Raw genomic sequence first — 17,770 nt, forward strand, 5'->3', positions numbered from 1 at the left:
CTGTAGGAGACGTCCCGTGCATCCCAGAAGTGCACTCCCCTCTCTTCACTCAAGGGCCAGTTGGTCCCAGGGTAGAATCTGGCCTGTGTTAGTGGACTCGTTCCACAGGCTGCAGGATCATAGTTTTCTTGCTTCTGGTGTCTGCCCTTTGGTGGGTGACGCTGGTTCAGAGGCTTGAGCAGGCTTCCTGGTGGGAGAGGCCGGTGCCTGCCGACTGGTGTGTAGAGCTGGATCCTGCCCCTCTGGTGGGAAGAGCTGTGTCTAGAGGCTTGTCTAGAGGGGCTGTGGGCTCAGGAAGCCTTTAGGTAGCCTGTCTCCTCATGAAGGGGACTGTGTCCTCACCCAGTTAGTTGTTTCACTGGTGGCTACAGGCTGTTGGCTGGGGCCAGGTTTTGATGCTAATGACCCAAGCAAGATGTTAGCCTCAGGGAGAGTTCATGCAGATGAATACTCCCTGTTATGTCCCCCACCAGCTTTTATGTCCCCACCACAGCTGCCCCCCCACCTCCCAAGGAGATGCTGCAAGACCAGCAGGTAGGTCTGGCCCAGGTGCCTATGAAGTTACTGCTTTGGCCCTTGGTCCTGGTGCACATGAGATTTTGTGTGCACCCTTTAAGAGTGAAGACCCTCCAGTCCTGTGGAGCTCTGCAGTTATGCCCCCCTGGCCATCAAAGCCAGATGTTCTGGGGGCTCCTCTTCCTGCTGATGAACCCCTGGTCTGGGAAGCCTAGTGTGGGGCTCAGAACTCTCGCTCCTCTGGGGGAACATCTGCAGTATAGTTATTCTCCAGTCTGTGGGTTGCCCACTCAGGGGATACATTATTTGATTACATCTTGTGTGTGCCCCTCCTAATGTCTCATTGTGGTTCCTTCTTTATGTCTTTAGATATAGAAGATCTGTTTTGGTAGGTTCCAGTCTTTGTTATCAATGGTTGCTCAGCAGTTAGTTGTGATTTTGTTGTGATTGTGAGCGGAGGTGAACTCTAGGTCCTTCTACTCCGCCATCTTTAAATCCTAACTCTTGAATAATGCCTCTTTTAAGTCACTCACCAAGTCTCCTTTAGGTAAGATGAAATAATCTAAAAATGAATAAAGGGTAAAACTCTATATGATATTGCCATAATTCAGTCAAAATCTTTTGTATGTCCAATCACATTAACATTCAGTTCCTAGACTGCAGAGCTAGTTACAGATCTACCATTATTCTGCTTGAAAAGGTGATTCTTGGGACAACTGACTAAGAAAGCAATGGAACCCTGCCCCCTCCCCCCCAAAAAAGGTGGAGGGGACTGCACTGAGAAAAGAAATAGAAGCCTTTTGTATCCAGAACCAGCCTTCTTCCAAAATGAGAAATGTAGCCAGAACGTTTCTACACAGAGATTTTTCTATAGTGATGAAAAATAGACTTCCTGGAAGGGAACACTTTTTTTTTTTTTTTTTTGCTTTGCTTTGGTCAAAATGATCGAAAGACCCACTCTGCAAAGTTTTTTTCTTTCTGAAATTGTTTTCAGCAGCTGGCTGACGGCCACAGCTACCTGCTATACAGATAAAATTGTATTTTTAACTGTATCTGTGTATAACTTTTTTTCTTTGAATTTGAAGCCACTCTTGCTGATGCTGTTTTGCCCTGTGGGTATAATTGTGTCCTTGCTCCTTTTCTAATGTGACTCCGTCAGACCTTGGCCTCTAGATTAGTACCTGGTACTTTGGAAGCTCCACCTTGTACTCTGATCTCTGCAAGAGAAGCACCAAGTAAATGTCTAGTCTTCCCATCCGGCTGTTTTTAATTACTAGATGGCAGTCAGTGACTGCGTTGCTGGAACCGTTTCAGTTCTCTGCAGGATTCGGAGAAGTGCTGTCTTTCCACTAGGGGCCTTGTAGATATCCCCCCTGTCATGTTAAGATAAGCAGACCCACACACGCACCATCTGAAAACCCTCCTGTCCTGCTATTGCTACCTCCTTTCTTGAGGATCCAGTGTTTTGTTTTGTTTTCCCACTACCCACAAATGCTCACAGATCTTTTAAGGAAATACTACCACAGCAAACTAGGTTCCCTGCAGAAACTCCCATAATTTGTCAGTGAAAATGAGGGAACTCCCCTGACTGGAGCAGGTCAGTGGTAGGCTGAGAGGAGTACAGGGAAACTGCCTTTATCAAAAGCCACGTCTTAAGGATGTGCCAGGGGATGCTTCTGTTTTAAGCTGACAGTCTCACCTCTCCACCCTAGAAAAACAGCTCACCTGGCTTCCCTTCATCAGGTAGGCGAAGAAAGTGAGTGCACACTTTTTAATTGCAAGTTGACATAAATCCACAATCCAAGAGCACTGATTTGTTGGACTGTAATCTACACTTTAACACACCGAGCTGCATTTGCCAGCATGCCAGATGTGCAAAGTCGGAATTTAATGATGACATTTCAGTGGCAGCCCCAGAATTAAGTACAGTACCATCATCGAATGCTAATGTGCCAGTAGCAAGAAAACAAAAGGACAGAAACAGCTTCTTTCTTGGTTACCTTTTTTGTCTCTTTCTTAGAGACAGAGAAACTGAAAGCAATGAATTATTTCATGGAAACTTCATCTCAAAGAAACTCCAATCAAAAAAAGCAACCTATGGTAGTTTTTGCTATATTCACGGCACTTTTTCAATAAATCAAAGGTTAAGTTCATTTTTAACACTTTAAAATATTAATTTTACTGCCTATTTATAACGTTTGTGTTTTTCCTGAAGATTTTATCAGGCATTTTTACTTTCTGAAAATAATTGTTTACGTCAGAAGTATCGTGAAAGAATGTCCATGTGATAACATATTTTCTGCTTCTCATGAGTTGCAAAATGAAGCTCCATTTTCTTTTAAATAGAAGGGAAAGGGAAAAAGTATAATTTAAAAAAAATAAGCTTTATCCTAAAGAATGAGATTTCTCAAACTTGGCACTATTAGCATTTTGGATGGTGATGCTTTGTTATGGGGGAAACGTCCTGTGCATTGTAGGACGTTTGGCAGCATCCCTGGCCTCATCCCACTAGATCCAATAGAACCACCCACTTGTGACAACAAAACATTGTCTCCAGATATGGCCAAATGTTCCCCAGGGGGAGGGGAGTCAGAATCAGGCCAGGGGAGAACCACTGCTATAAAGAGATTAAAAGGGTTTTCTAAAAATAACCAAAAGCTGTTGAATTCTATTCTAAAGGTATACTCAGCCATAAAAAAAGAATGAAAGTTTGCCATTTGCAACAATGTGGATGGACCTGGAGGGTATTATGCTTAGTGAAATAAGTCAGACAGAGAAAGACAAATACTCTGTGTTATCACTTATATGTGGAATCTAAAAAATAAAACAACTGAATATAACAAAACCAAAACAGACTTGCAGATACAGAGAACAAACTAGTGGTTACTAGTGGGGAGAGGGAGGGGAGGGGCAAGATAGGGGTAGGGGGTTAAGAGGTGCAAACCACTGTGTATGAAATAAATAAGCTACAAGGATATACTGTACAATACAGGGAATGTAGCCCATATTTATAATAACTTTAAATGGAGTATAATCTACAAAAACATTGACTCACTATGTTGTACACATGAAGCTAATATGATACTGTAAGTCAACCATGCTTCAATTTAAAGAAAAAAGAAAGAAATACTTCAGACTTTTGAAAAGATACAAATATTGAGTACCCCCGTACCCAGACCACTACTAGCCCCTCGCTGTTTCATTTCCCTCCTTCGTTCATCCTTCAGATGTCCTGAATTTGGTGTTTATGCATACCATGTACATATTAGTTAGAAATTACATATTCTACGTCTGACGTTTGTGGTTGACATTCACATTTTCTCATGCGTGCATGCGTCTAAAACTAATACTTCTACTCTCTTCCTGAGCAGACCAAGAATCTGCCTCACCTCCAGTCACCCCTTTTCCATCTTGCATGTTATTTCAGTTCTTACTTGTTTTTTTTGGGGGGGGGGTTGAGGGGGATAATTAGATTTACTTATTTTTCTTTTAATTTAATGGAGGTACTGGGGATTGAACCCAGGTTTACAACTTTATTCATCTTTACCAAGGCCCAGCATTTGGTTTATTTGATTTTCTCTGTTATTTGTCCACTTTTCTATTTTATTGATTTCTACTTCTACAGTTTTATTTTTTTCTTTCTACTTAATTTGGGTTTGTTTCGTTATTTTTGTAGCTTCTAAAGGTGAAAGCTGAGATAATTGGCTTTAGACTTTTCTATTATTAGCAATGTTTCTATTACTTATTTCTAATTTAATTCCTTTGTGGTTAAAAACACATCTTACATGATCTCTGTCATTTTAATTTATTAAAAGTCATTCTGTGACCCACCATATAGTCCCTCTTGGTAAACATTTTATGTGAAGTTTAAAAGAATATATGTTTTATAGTTGTGTGTAGTATTCTAAATCTTAAAAGCACTCAGAAAAAGAGGCTCATTATGTACATATATAAGTAATGTTTTAAACAAATATCATGAGATGGTTGATAGTCTTAATGCATTATTTACATGTTCTATGTATCTGTTGCTTTTCAATCATTTATTAAGAGAGGTGTTTTGAAATCTCAAGCTGTAACTGGAGACTCACCTATTTCTCCCTTCAGCTCTGTCAGTTTTTACGTCATTTATTTTGACATTCTGTTACAAGCATACTCGTTTAAGATTGTCTTCTTGTTGAATCATTATAAAATTACCCACTTTATGCCTGACAACATAAACATTGTAGACCTGTACATTGTAATCCTGAAAATGTGGACCATTTACATGTTAATGTCATTATTGATATGGTTAGGTTTAATTTACCATCTTGCTATTTGTTTCCTATGTGTCCCATCTGTCCCATCTGTTCCTTTTTTCTTTTTTCCTTTCCCTGACTTCTTTTGTATTAGGGTTTTTTTCAATTATTCCATTTTATCTTGACTTAATGGCTTATTAAGCTTTGCTTCTTTTTTAAGTGGTTTGCTCTAGGGTTTTCAATATACATACTTAACACAGCCTACCTTCAAATACTTTATTTTACTTCTAATATAATATCAGAAACTTACACGAGTAACATTCCTCTCCCCCTTTCATCTTTGTCTATTATTGTTATACATTTTCCTCTTTATGTTGTAAAGCCCACAATACATTGCTATTATTTTTGCTTTAAGCAATCAATTATCTTCTTTTAAAAAAATTTAATGAAGGGAAATCTCTTGTATTTACCCACATATTTACCATTTCTTGCACTCTTTCTTCCTTTTTAAAGATCCAAATGTCTGTCAGGTATCATTTTCCTTCTTACTGAAGAACTCCCTGTGCCATTTGTAGTACGAGGCACAGGGCGTTTGTTTGTCTGAAAAAGTATTTTTGGAAAATACATTTGCTGGTTATGTAATAATTCTAAGTTGACAGATTTTCCTTGTCTTTTACCATTTTAAAGATGGATTATTATTGTCTTCTGGCTTGCATTATTTCTGACAAGAAGTCTGTGGCCATTAATTGTTTCTATTTTCTGACTGCTTTTAAGATTTTCTCTTTACCATTTTATCATTGCATTCTGGTGGGTCCACAGCCTCTGCTGACCCCTTGGGGCTCTAGAGAGGCCAGCAGAGCATCAGTTGGAAGTCCTGGTTCCTTTTTTGTTCAGATATGACTGGTCGACTGGTCTGTATGAAGTTCTGAAGGTATCATTTACATTTGCAAATCCCAACTAATCAAGCCAAAAGTCCATGTGTGCATTTGCATCTTATTGTTTATCTACGTGAATATTAAAAAAAAAAATCCTCTGCCCAATGTGAAAAAAATACAGAGTTGACAATAGTTAAAAAGCAGAATACACACATTTTATTCAGGAACTAATAAAATAGAGGAAAAGAGACTTCAGTATAGAACTGGGCTCAACTCCAAATACAGCATGGAGTGGTGAAGATTTATCACTAAGGAGCAGGTTGGAGGTCAGTGGATGGAAAGTTACTAAAAGAAAACATCAGGAGTAAGGGGAGATTCTGGCTAAACAGACTTAAACAGGATTCTTGCTGAGGGCAGGGCAGGGTGATTGGAGATCCCCTGGGGAATGGTGGGGCGGTGAGGAATTTGATCAGAGATTGAGGGTGGTCAGATACCAAGTTTGGGGGGATTTTCTCTAAACTGACTTAGAAAGATTCTTGCTACACAAGGGTGTTCCAGGCCCAACAAGAATAGATGCCAAGATCAGAGCCTAAAGATCTTAGAGGAACTGGAGTTAAATTTAGTGAAGGAGGGAGCCTCTGTCACCACCAACAGGAGATACACATCTTCTCAAGTGCACACCGAACTTTCTCCAGGGTAGACCACGTGCTAGGCCACAAAACAATTCTTAACAAATATAAGAAGATTGAAACCATGCAAACACTCTTTTCCAACCAGAAGTGAATGCAACTAAAAATCAATAGCAGAAGGAAAACTGGAAAATCCACAGAAATGTGGAAATTAAACAGCACACTATTAAAGAATGAAGGCATCAAAGAAGAAATCACAAGAGAAATTATATCTTGAGACAAATGAAAATGAAAACACAATGTACCGAAATTTATGGGATGCAGCAGAAGCGGTGCTCAAAGGGAAGTGTATAGCCATAAAAGCTGACATTAAAAAAGAAGATCTCAAAGCAACTATCTAACTTAACACCTCAAGGTGTTACAAAAAGAAGAAAATAAACCTAAAGATAGCAGAAAGAAGTTAATAATAAAGATTAGAACAAAGACAAATGAAATAGAGAGCAGGGGGGAGAAAACCTTTTATTTCTCCTTATGAATTTTGTGAAACTAAAAACCCTAAGCTGATCACACCTCTCTCGGTCTTTCTACCCTAGAAAGCACACACCACAAAGTATATTCCTTCCAGTTCTGTTTCTTCACCTTGATGATGAATCATTGGACAGGTCCCAGTATCCATTAAACTTCCCTTGAGCCCCTTATTCCTTGTTTCCTCCATAAGGTTTTTAAAGGAAATCTAAGGATACATTGTTCTTGTCCCCAAGTTCTGTATTCAGAACTCAAAGAAATAAAAAGGCACATGGAACAAACAATGAATGCTGGATTTGCTGGCACTGAGAGGAGTCAAGCCGGAAGTCTTCCTTTAGTGTTCTGGCCACTTTTCGGAAGGAGGAGAGGAACAATCTGATGAGAAGGTGGGCAGACAATGGGAAGACTCAGACTGCAGGGGAATTCCTGAAGCCAGCAATAAACTGGGAGCCTGCTGTGTCTCTGACTGACCTCCATGAGGCAGGGAGGGCTGTACAAGCCTCTCTGGAAGGTCTCTCAGTCAGGCATGTTTAAAAAAAAAAAAAAAGTCTGTGATGAGAAAGGGAGTAGAATGTGGGTGCCACATGGTTAATTCTGATTGCTCAGATACGCCTGTACACTTTCGTACATATCCAGACTCCAGGATCTCACACCATCACACCTCTTCATAGTGCTGAGCTGGAGATGAAAGGGAATAGAACCAGCGCCAAGGAAACCAGAGAGATGAAAGGATCCGTTTCTTCAAATAACTCCAAAGACTTGAGAGACTCAGATTCTGCTTGATGGAGTGACTGCTGTGGATCATATCAACAATCAATAAGACAGAATACACCTCCAGAGAGCTTTGAATAAGAAATCAACAAGCCCCAACTCCGAAATATTGGGGTTCCCTTGATCTTGGTCAGTATGCTGGGAATGCTGCCCACTCGGGGGAGAATGGTCCTTCTCAACAGAGACAGAGCGGACAAAGTTACAGATGCTCGTACAACCACCTTCCCACCTTTACAAACAAAGCATTTGTATGAGTCAGGACTCTGACCTGGAAATGACAACAGCCTGATACAATTAAGTTAAGGAAAAACTGGAGATTTATATGGCTCACATAGATGGGAAGAATACTGGGGAAACTCACAGAATTTGGAAGTTCTGCAGGAACCAGGGCTTCAGGGGCTGCAGCCTGGGACCTGACCCTTCCAGGTTCCTCTCTGCACATATCTGCTTCTCTTGGGGTTGATCTCATTCTCTCCCTGCAAGCAGGCTTCCCACACATGATAAGCACATGCTTACTTTCTCCCAGCACCTTCATGCCAAAGGCCAAAATGTGCTAGTTAGAAATCCAATGGGCCGATTACTGAACCACTTCCTGAGGCCAGTGGGCTGGCATATTCTGACTGGCGAAGCCTGGGTCACTGGCCTCCCTTGTGGCTTGGAAGAGCCAAGATCAGATGATGTAACTGACCCCATTTAAATCACCTGGAGTGGGAGATTTTCCCAAAGGAAAAGGGGGTGAGGGCGCTGTTACTGGGAAGGGAGAGCAGACATAGTTGAACAGCTGTGGTCTAACATGACCCGTCTGCTCTTACATGCATTTGGTCTGTTACCCTCCCCACACTTTCCACCTGAACTGCTCACTATAATGTCCTGGATGCTTGACTGGCTTTTTACAGCATGAAGTAGGCAAAAAAAAATGATTCCCCAAGACAAATGGATGGTACCCCAGAAGCCCAGGATTGAGGGGAGACATTACCTAAGGAATTCAGGGAAAGAGTTGGGACAAACAGATGGTGGCATGAAAAGGGCATAAGAAGTTAATAAACTTTAATATTTATTGAGCACTTACTAAGATGTATTAAGTACTTACTATATTGCAAACATCGCTCTGCCTTTTCTTCACAACACCTCTATTTTACAGGTGGTAACTGAAGCTTAGAGAGGTTAATCAACATTCAAAGGTCACACAGCTCCTAACTGGCAATGCGGGAGCACCAGAGCCCATTGTTTCGATCAGCTTTCTGTATCGCTCCCCAGGTAAACCAGACATCAAAAGACTTGGGTTTAAAATGTGGATGGGTGGGCTATTGGCTTTTTAATTCTTACTTTCATACATTTTCTAGATTTCTTTTCGTGAATGTATATTACTTCTATAATTAAAAACAAAAATACATTGTGCAGAAAACAGAGAAGCCTGTTCTATGGCTGTGACTCTACCCTTAACCCACTCATCACTCCTGACTTTTCTTTCCCTGCTCTGGGCCTCTGAGTTCCAGGTCATATCTATGGCTGCTGACAGCCCAGATTTCCTGGGATCCTCTTCGGACTTCCCTTCCCAGGCACGCAAGGGGACCAGTTTCTGGAACTAAGTCACGTGAGAAGGCTGGCCCCACAGATGCAAAATGGAAACCAAGGGGAACCAGGTCAGGGTGGCTCAGGAAGCCAAAAATTCCAGGCACATAGAGTCCAAGGCATGGGGAGAGGATAACAAGCTGGTGTGAAGGAAGGACTGACAGCAGTGACCAGATAAGACAGCCCAGCCAATGCAGGAGAGACTCCCGCTCAGCCAACACAAAGGCTGGGAGTGCAAACATCTGTGGACACTGCCCTCCCTCACCTACCCGCTTTCCTCTGGGGAACCACCCCTTGCCCACTGCACACCATCTTGGTGGGCAGAGTGTTAGTCGGAGGACAGAAGCTTTCCCATGGGGACACCTCACTGCTTCTGGTGTCACATCCCCAGAGCTGTGCTGGTTCCTGTCTGTCCCAAAGAACACTTCTTCCACTTCTCCTTCAGCTAAGTGTTTGCTTAAGTTCACCAAAGTCAGTTTCTCTTGCTTATAACCAGAGAACCCTAATAGATACAACTTTTTCTTTGTTTGGACAATCCAATATAATTTTGCTGTGCCAATCTTCAGGTCAACAGTCATTTACTGAGCCCTGCTGAATCTATACTGAGCAACTCCACACACGGAAAGATTTTCCAGAGACAAAATTCATGGCTGCAGAGTCAGTCACCCAGGATCCAGGGCTGAGTAACTTCTGGGTGCCCGACCCAGCGCTTGACAACAGGGTGTTAGTATCCAACTGGAGTCCGTGTCTCTAATCTGCCAGCTGACCATGAGTTATGTCCTCCTCTGACCAGATCCTGGCACCCAGCCTTGCTCACAGTTTATGGCCCAAACCATGGTTGCCTGGCACCACCTCCCAGCCTCTACCTGACTGTGGCTCCTGCCCTGCCTTTTCTCTCTGGCTTTTGGTCTAGACCCTTGCTTGAGGCTGCTGCTTTTCCTGGACTGACTTCTTCCTGGCTTCCCTCTTCAACTGTGACTTGAATTTTCCTTCAGTCATTCACTAAACAAATATTTGTTGAGCATTACCAACTGCCAGGCATAAAGGATCCCAAACTGAGCTAGACAGATATGGTCCTTATCATCATGAATTTAGAAGCCCGTAGAGAAGGCTGATGTTAAACAAGCAATTAAAATAAAATGTGATGTGTGATGCGGAGGAATTAGAAGGAGCTGCAGGTGCACAGCGCAAGGGCCTAAAGCTCGTCTAGAGCTCAGGGAAGGCCCCCTCGAAGACAAATGAGTTTGAAGAACACCTGAGGAATTCGAGAGGAGCAGATTGAGTTGCAGGACCTGGACGGCATCCAGGTGACTGTCTTACACTGTGGGTTGTGGGGAAATCTGCTGGGCTGGCCTGGGCAAACCCCCTCCCGCCTTGACCCAACCCAGTGCCCAGTATTCCAGCAACACTGGCCCAAGGGCCCCATCCTCATGACGTTGCCTTGAATGTGACACAGACACATTCAGGCATGACTTGCTGGATGTCCCAAGCCAGCTACCGAGGTAAGAGTCACCCCTGTGGAACAAGAGAAGCTTCCTGGGGGCTGGTAACCTCCGACTATGCTTGGTGGTGCCTCAGGGTGTGAGAGAGGCGTCATCCCAGCAGCTAGCAAACAATAAGGTCATCCCAGCAGCTAGCAAACAATAAGGGGGCAGTAAACGCTTGCTGATGGGTTGATGACTGTTCCCAGAGCTGGGCCACAGAAACAGATCGTATCTTGACCGAGGCAGGCTTCACCTAAGACAGCCAGCCCTCCAGCAGCACTGGGCCAAAGAAAGGGGTTAGATGCCCAGACTGACAGGGCGGAACTGGCGGGGAAGCCCTGGCACGGGAACTCTGCTTAGACATTCATCTACCACCATCTCTTGCCCTGACCTGCTTTTAACTTTGCTTAGCCAGTCTCTGTCCTGTTTCTTTCCACCCCCCCTCCCTCAGGGCCCAGCCATTTCTCCTTAAGAAGATGCTGATTCTCCATCCTGCTGGCTCCCTGGGTGAGAGACCCAGCCCTAACCCCTCCCTGAGTCCTTTCTTTAAGGGTGGTTCCACCTCCTTGCTCACCGAGGCCCTCGCCCGGGAGCATTTAAATGTAATCTTCCCTTTAATGTGTGTTGCTGAGAAAACTTGTTCAGATTGAAAGCAATGTGATACCAGGAAAAAGGTTGCTTTTTTTTTTTTAAAGTTTACAAAAATATCAGAACTGATAGTTGTACAATGACACTCAGGAGGGTGGAAAATTCAGTTTCAGATGTTACTCAAAGCAATACTTGTAAGTTTTCCCCCAACGCCAACACAGAGCTGAAAAATGAAAACAGCACATGGCTGGTGGCCACATGCAGAGCTCTGGGTGCCCTGACCCAACGGCCAGCCCAGCACATCTCACCAGCAGGCCAGCCTCATCTGTGACCCTCTGGTAGTCTCCCATCAGATGATCTGATTGTTCCCAAGCCAGTATCAGTTCTGCCTGAGGCTGAAACCACCAGTGGAGGAAGGCACACGCTGTTGGGATTTTAAGTGTTGGGGGTGGGGAGTGGAGGAGTGGGCCCCCTTCTCCAGGCCACTGCCCTCCTGGATCAGAGGGAGGCCCACATTTTCCTGCCACAGGCCTTTATGGAGAATTATTTTAATAAACGTTTATAACAGAAGCAAAACATGTGAATTTTAGAAAATGAGCACATACTGACAAGAGAAAATGAGCACATTTCCAACCACTCAGAGGTGACCACTGCAGCTCCTTAGCGGATATTGTCGACTGAAATAAACACACAGCCTAGAAGTTGAGAGTTATGCTTTACTTGGCGGGAGGACTCGAGCCGGGATGACAGCCTCTCAGATCGCTCTGAGGGACTGCTCCGAAGAGGTAGGGGAGGAGCTAGGATATATAGGAGCTTTACAACAAAGACCAGGTAGTTGGAACAATAAAAGATTACTTGTTATCTAAAGAAAACCAGGGGTCTCAAGTTAAAGAATTTAGTGCTTTTCTATGTATGGGAGGAAGCAAACATTTGGACTCACTGAATTCATTCCTTTGACAAGCGTCTAGCTATCTAGGGCCAGTATCTTGTCCTTTATTATTCTGAGTCCCCTCAGGGTGCGCCATTGTGAGTGGCTGCAGAGGCTGGGCTGCAGGCTTGTCCTCACTGGAGTGGGGAGTGGGGCGCCCCTGATGACTTGATGGTTTCAGCATTCTTTGTTTACCGATATGGTTTGCAGAATTTTTCATTCACAGTATCCTTCCAGGTTTCTTCCTGTGTACAGATTTGTACATGTACTATTTTTACCAAAACAAGATCATACTGTACATTGATTTTTTTTCTCAAATTTTATTTTGAAAAATTTCCAACCTACAATAACTTGAAGAACTAATATAACAAGCATCTGTAAACATTTCACCTAGAGTTATAAATTGGTACCATTTTGCCACATTTGTTTTGTCTGTCTCTCTGTCCCCAATATATATAAATTCCTAAATATCTATATCCAGATATAGATATGTATGTATCTACATCTGGATGTATGTATGTATCTATATCCAGATACACAGATATCTAGTTAGCGAGAGCTAGAAAGATAAATATAGCAAGATACATACATGTATATTAACCATATGAGACTATGTTGCACATATCACGATCCTTCCCCATGAAATACCTTAGCATGTCTCCTAGGAACAAGGACAGACACCTATACCACCACGATATAATTACTACATTCAAGAAATTTAACACTGACACAATACTGTTAACTAAAATACAGCCCAGAGTCAAAGTTCCGTAATTCCCCAATACCATCGTCCTTCAAAAGGCTGTAAAATTGGTGTTGCAGGTTGGGTTCTTTGGAAGTCAACACACATCGAGGTGGAGTTTAGGGTGCAAGACGCTTATCAGGGAGAGGAAGAGAAGGATCAAGGAGGAAGAAGTTGAACCACACAGAACTGCCAAAGACCGTCCACCCAATGGAGACACTCTGGAGGGAAAATTGCCCATCGGCAGGTCCTGTACGGAGCCAAAACAGCTCTCCAGCCCCTCCCAGATCAGTCACTCCACAGGGCTGCCCTGGGAGGGGCTTGACCTGGGACAAGGCAGCTCTCTCGATGGAGCAGATCCATAGGCGCTGTCTGGGGGCCACACTCTCTGCAGCTGGGCAGAACATTCTGAGGGGTCCAGGTGTCTCACCTCCTTATCTTCCAGAGATGGACTTTTTCCCTTTACAATCTGAATCCAGTCAAGGGTCACTTGTTGCACTAAGTTGTCATGTCTCTTAAGTCTCCTTTATTGTAATATTTCCCCTGCCTTTTTGGACCCCTTATGATATTAAGATTTTGAATGGCCCAGTCAGTTTTTTTGTGGAGTGTCCTTCAATTTGGATTTGTCTGACACAGAGTTTCCCAGCCTCCTTTGTTCAGCCAACAGTCTCCCTTTCATTTCAATAAATATCCATGCCATGTAATACCCAAATAGCAATCAGATTTCCCCAGGTGACTACAACCACTTCATCAAACCAGTGTCCAATCCGGGACCACAAATTCCATCCAGTAGTTGCATTTTGTAGGTCTCTTCATCCAGTGCAGGGTTCCTCTTGTGTGATCAGACCCAGTGGAGAGACCCACCCCTTGTCCTGCAGACCCTGTCCTCTGGGCTGTCAGACGGCTTCCGAGTGGTGCCGTTTAGCTGGATCCTCTGCTGGATGAATTCAAGTGAATCATGCATCATAGAGGTGACCATTCACCACAGAGGATGATGTATGCTGGGTGAAACACACAGTATCTGATAAGTGCGCACTGCGAATCTTGAGTCGTGGGCCTCTCACCGAGTCTCCGGTGCTCACTCTGCCTCCTGTTTTCACAGCTTCTTGTCCCCCTCCAGTTGTTACAGAAGGGGACGTGCCCAGTCACACCCCTTGCTCCCCAGCAGGGACCCTCAGAGGAGTGGGGAGGGGGAGGGCCACGAGGACAGCGCTGGGGGCAGGAGACCCGTGTCCCACCCTGACTCTATCGTCACCTTTCTGTGTGACTTCAGCTAAGCCGCGAGACCTCTCCTTTTACCAAGCGCACAAGTACAACGCTCCGTGCCCGGCCGAGACCAGGGGATGTGGGAAGCCCATGCTCAGAGAGGGTCACACAACCAGCCTGCTTCTGCCACCCCTTCAGCGACAGGCCTGAGCTCGAAGGGCAGGAATAAAAGGCTCCAGACCCCAAGGACTGCGCTCCAGGACCCTGAGCTGGAACCGGCCAGGCAGAGAGGCCCGGATTCGCAGTCAGGTCAGGTCGCCCTGGGTTGGGCAGGGTCCTTCAAGGCTCAGACATAGCAACCCACACCTGCCAAGGACCCCACTCAGACGAGGTATGAAACGACTGGCAGGAAGCAGCAGTGCCGGCCCAGAGGCCCGGGGGAAGCTCATTCCTCCCTCTACCCAGAGTTGTCAGGGGTGCGGAGGCTTGAAATGGAGAGCGACACAGGAGTCTCGTAACCAAGACTTCTGGGGGTTAAGCATTGTGACTATGACTCCTGCCTGGAACAGCCCTTGGAGACCCCATGGCCTGGTCAGAACTGTTCGTTGAGCCAATAGAGGGCTGTTGCTTTCGTAGGAACATGAATGCCATGTACCTACTCTCCAGCAAGCACCTGCCAGCAAGCACCAGCACGCCCCACTGTCTCCATTCAGTCTTGTGCACGGTTCTACCAGCTGCCAGGTTGTCCTCCCTGCTCAGCCCCTGGAGAAAGGAGATTGCAGTCCCAGAGACAGGTGCTCCCCCATTTTAACTCGTCCCCCAGGCAGCAGGAGTGATGCCCCAGTCTGAGAACTGAGACTGTGGTCCCCAGTAGGGGCTGCTGCTCAGTCTGAGTGCCTCTCAGCTGTCTGGCCACCGCCTGTGACCCACTACTGGAGATTCAGCCATGAGGTTAAAACGCAAACTCCCTTCAGGAAGGAGGAGGCATATTTCCTCACTAGCAGCTTGGCATAAATTGGTTCATCAAATGTCAGGAGAGAGAAAGGAAGGAAACTGGCGTCTATTAAGAGTTTACTCTGCCCTGAGGACTGGATACGCCCACCCAGTGAGCTTTCCCTGGCACTGTAACATACATGTTATCCCCATTGTACAGACTGGAAAACCAAGACAAATTAGCTTCCCCTGAATTGCACAGACAGTAAAACACAGCCAGTTTTCGAACTCAGATCTGAATGAGAAGCTGTGTTCCTCCCTCTACCCAGACCACGTCACCCTGAGCACCTCCTATTTGCTGGGCACAGGATTGGACACAGCCTCTGTTCTCACCCAGCTCCCAGCCTGGCAAGAGTAGTGTTAGACTGTGCACATGGCCCGCCCTCTGCCCCTTCTCCTTCACCCAAAACTTAAGCAAGTTTTTTCCAAGAGTGGCAGCTACCACTGGCAGGACATGAGATGATGTTGGGTGAGGCACAGCATGAACTATTTTGTTTCAAAAGTTCAAAAATTCAATATAAAAATATAGCTGGTACATAAAGACACATTTCACAGCCACTGCTGCAGATGAGGCCCCAGTGGTTGGCCGTGCGAGGACTGAGTGAAGGCCAGAGACAGGAGAGGACATTGCTCTGGATAATCCAGCTGGGACACTGGCCCTTCTGGGTAGGAGCCCAGGGGCAGAAGGGCCTCACTCCATCCCTTCTGGGCACCTGCCCCATCCTGGTGTCACTGAAAACAAGACCTCCTCTTCAAGTCCAGGACACCTGTGGCTCACTCCCAGCCACACCGGGTGACCTCACGCCTTTTTTTTTTTTTTTAACTTTTTAAAACTTGCATACTTTTCTCTTAAACCTACTGTTGACCAACAACATTTATATAATATCACAGTGTTCCCACATCAAAACTGATGGCAAAGTTGCAGTTCCACAGGGAATTTAATTTTCCCCTAGTGCTGTGGTCTAAGCTGCGAATATCATTTGCTTAAAGCACTAATAACCTATCATAGGAAAGGACTGAAACCTTAGTCCCCTGGTGTTTTCAGTGGGTTCTAAAGATTTGGTGGGGAGGGAAGAGAGGGAAAAAATTGTATTTGTGGGGAGGGGGTTCAGAGCCCTATCATTTTGCAGGGGGTTTGGTCTTGTGGTTTAGATTCTTGAGGGAAAAAGGAATTTGGGTTGGGTATCAAAATTAAGAGCCTCACTACTTGAAAATGCAGATGTTTTCCAGCCTATGTCCAAGGTCAGCAGGTGTAGCTCAGGAGGGTGGCCAGATCTCACAGGCACCGCTTCAGACACAGCACAGAGGTCAGGGGGGAGTGAGGGTGCAGGAAGGACCCACTCCTTCCTTGTGCCCTCCTCAGAAGGAGTCACCAAGAGCTCGCCACTCCCCGTCCTGGAACCGCAGTCAGCAAATACACACACCCATGCACATGCACACATGCACACACACGTGCACGCACCCCAGCCCCTGCCATCACCACTCTTCAGAACCATGATACAATTAGGGCAGCATTCTGGAAATTACACATTCATTGGAAAAGAAAATAGCTAGAAATGACTCAGAGCCATTTTGTTGACAAGAACTCATCAGGAGGCAGAAATGTCAGTTAATTAAAAGAATAAAGTGGTGTCTTCTCTGGGCTGGGGAATCACCACCCAAGCCAAACCAGCCTTTGGCAGGTATTTCATTTCTGGAAGGAGGGGAGAGCAGCACTCCCACGGAGCATGGCCGGGCTGCAGGACGGGGGAGAATAAACATCAGAAAATCAGAGGGACAAGAAGTCAGAGGCTGAGAGAGACGCCCCTTAAAAATTCAGCTCAAAGGAGAGGGCATGTGATCAGAACAAGAACAGGGACGTTACTCAAGCACTTGCCCTTCAGGCCCTGTTCTAAGCCCTGTGCACACATCATCTCATTTAACCTTCACAACCTCGCTGTGGGGTAGGTTCTGGTATTTTCCATTCCCCATTTTACAGACAAAGGAATTGAGGCTTAGATGAGATCAATTATTTGCCCCAGGTTCCCCTAATGAAAGGGAGAGAGGTCTACCACCTGTTGAGATTTTGGAAGCTCTAAGAAGGGCCTTAATGTGTGTCAACTTTTGCAGTGTTAGGAACCCCATTCCTTCACTTTAAGACCAGACTCATCAAAAAAATCCCACTAAAACACAAATAGTAACCCCATGTTCAGTCCTGAAGACCTCCAGGCTGAAAGTAGAATGGAGTTAGGGCACAAAAGCAGAGCCACCACGTAACCCGGGGACTTCAGTTACCTAAGGAGGGGCAGCCTGAGACTGGGGATCCCAGGGAGGGCTGTCGGGCACTCAAAGGGCAGGCGAGCCAAAGGCCCCTGCACCCCAGCTGCCACAGCTGTGGCCCCACCAGTCTCCTGGCATGTCAGGAGTCTTCCCCACCAGGCCGAGTCACGGCTTCCACTGGCCGCCTACGTCCCAGTGAGCAATCAATATGCCTGCTGTGTGCAAACAATATGCCTGCCGTGAGCAGGGAGGGAGCAGTAGAGACCTTGTCAGTTACAAGTGGGCTCTCTGTTCCCTCCCAACTGCAGGAAGGCAGGGTCCAGGTGCTGTTCACCTCTGTGCTCCTCCTGCAAAGTGGAGGGGAGCTGAGGATGGATGAGGTCGCCCCTAAAGAACTGAAAACAAGGGGGAAGGTCACTTTCTGAGATTTAAACTATGAAATTAGCT

Source organism: Camelus dromedarius, chromosome 9, assembly GCF_036321535.1.
Source record: "Camelus dromedarius isolate mCamDro1 chromosome 9, mCamDro1.pat, whole genome shotgun sequence".
NCBI lineage: Eukaryota > Metazoa > Chordata > Mammalia > Artiodactyla > Camelidae > Camelus > Camelus dromedarius.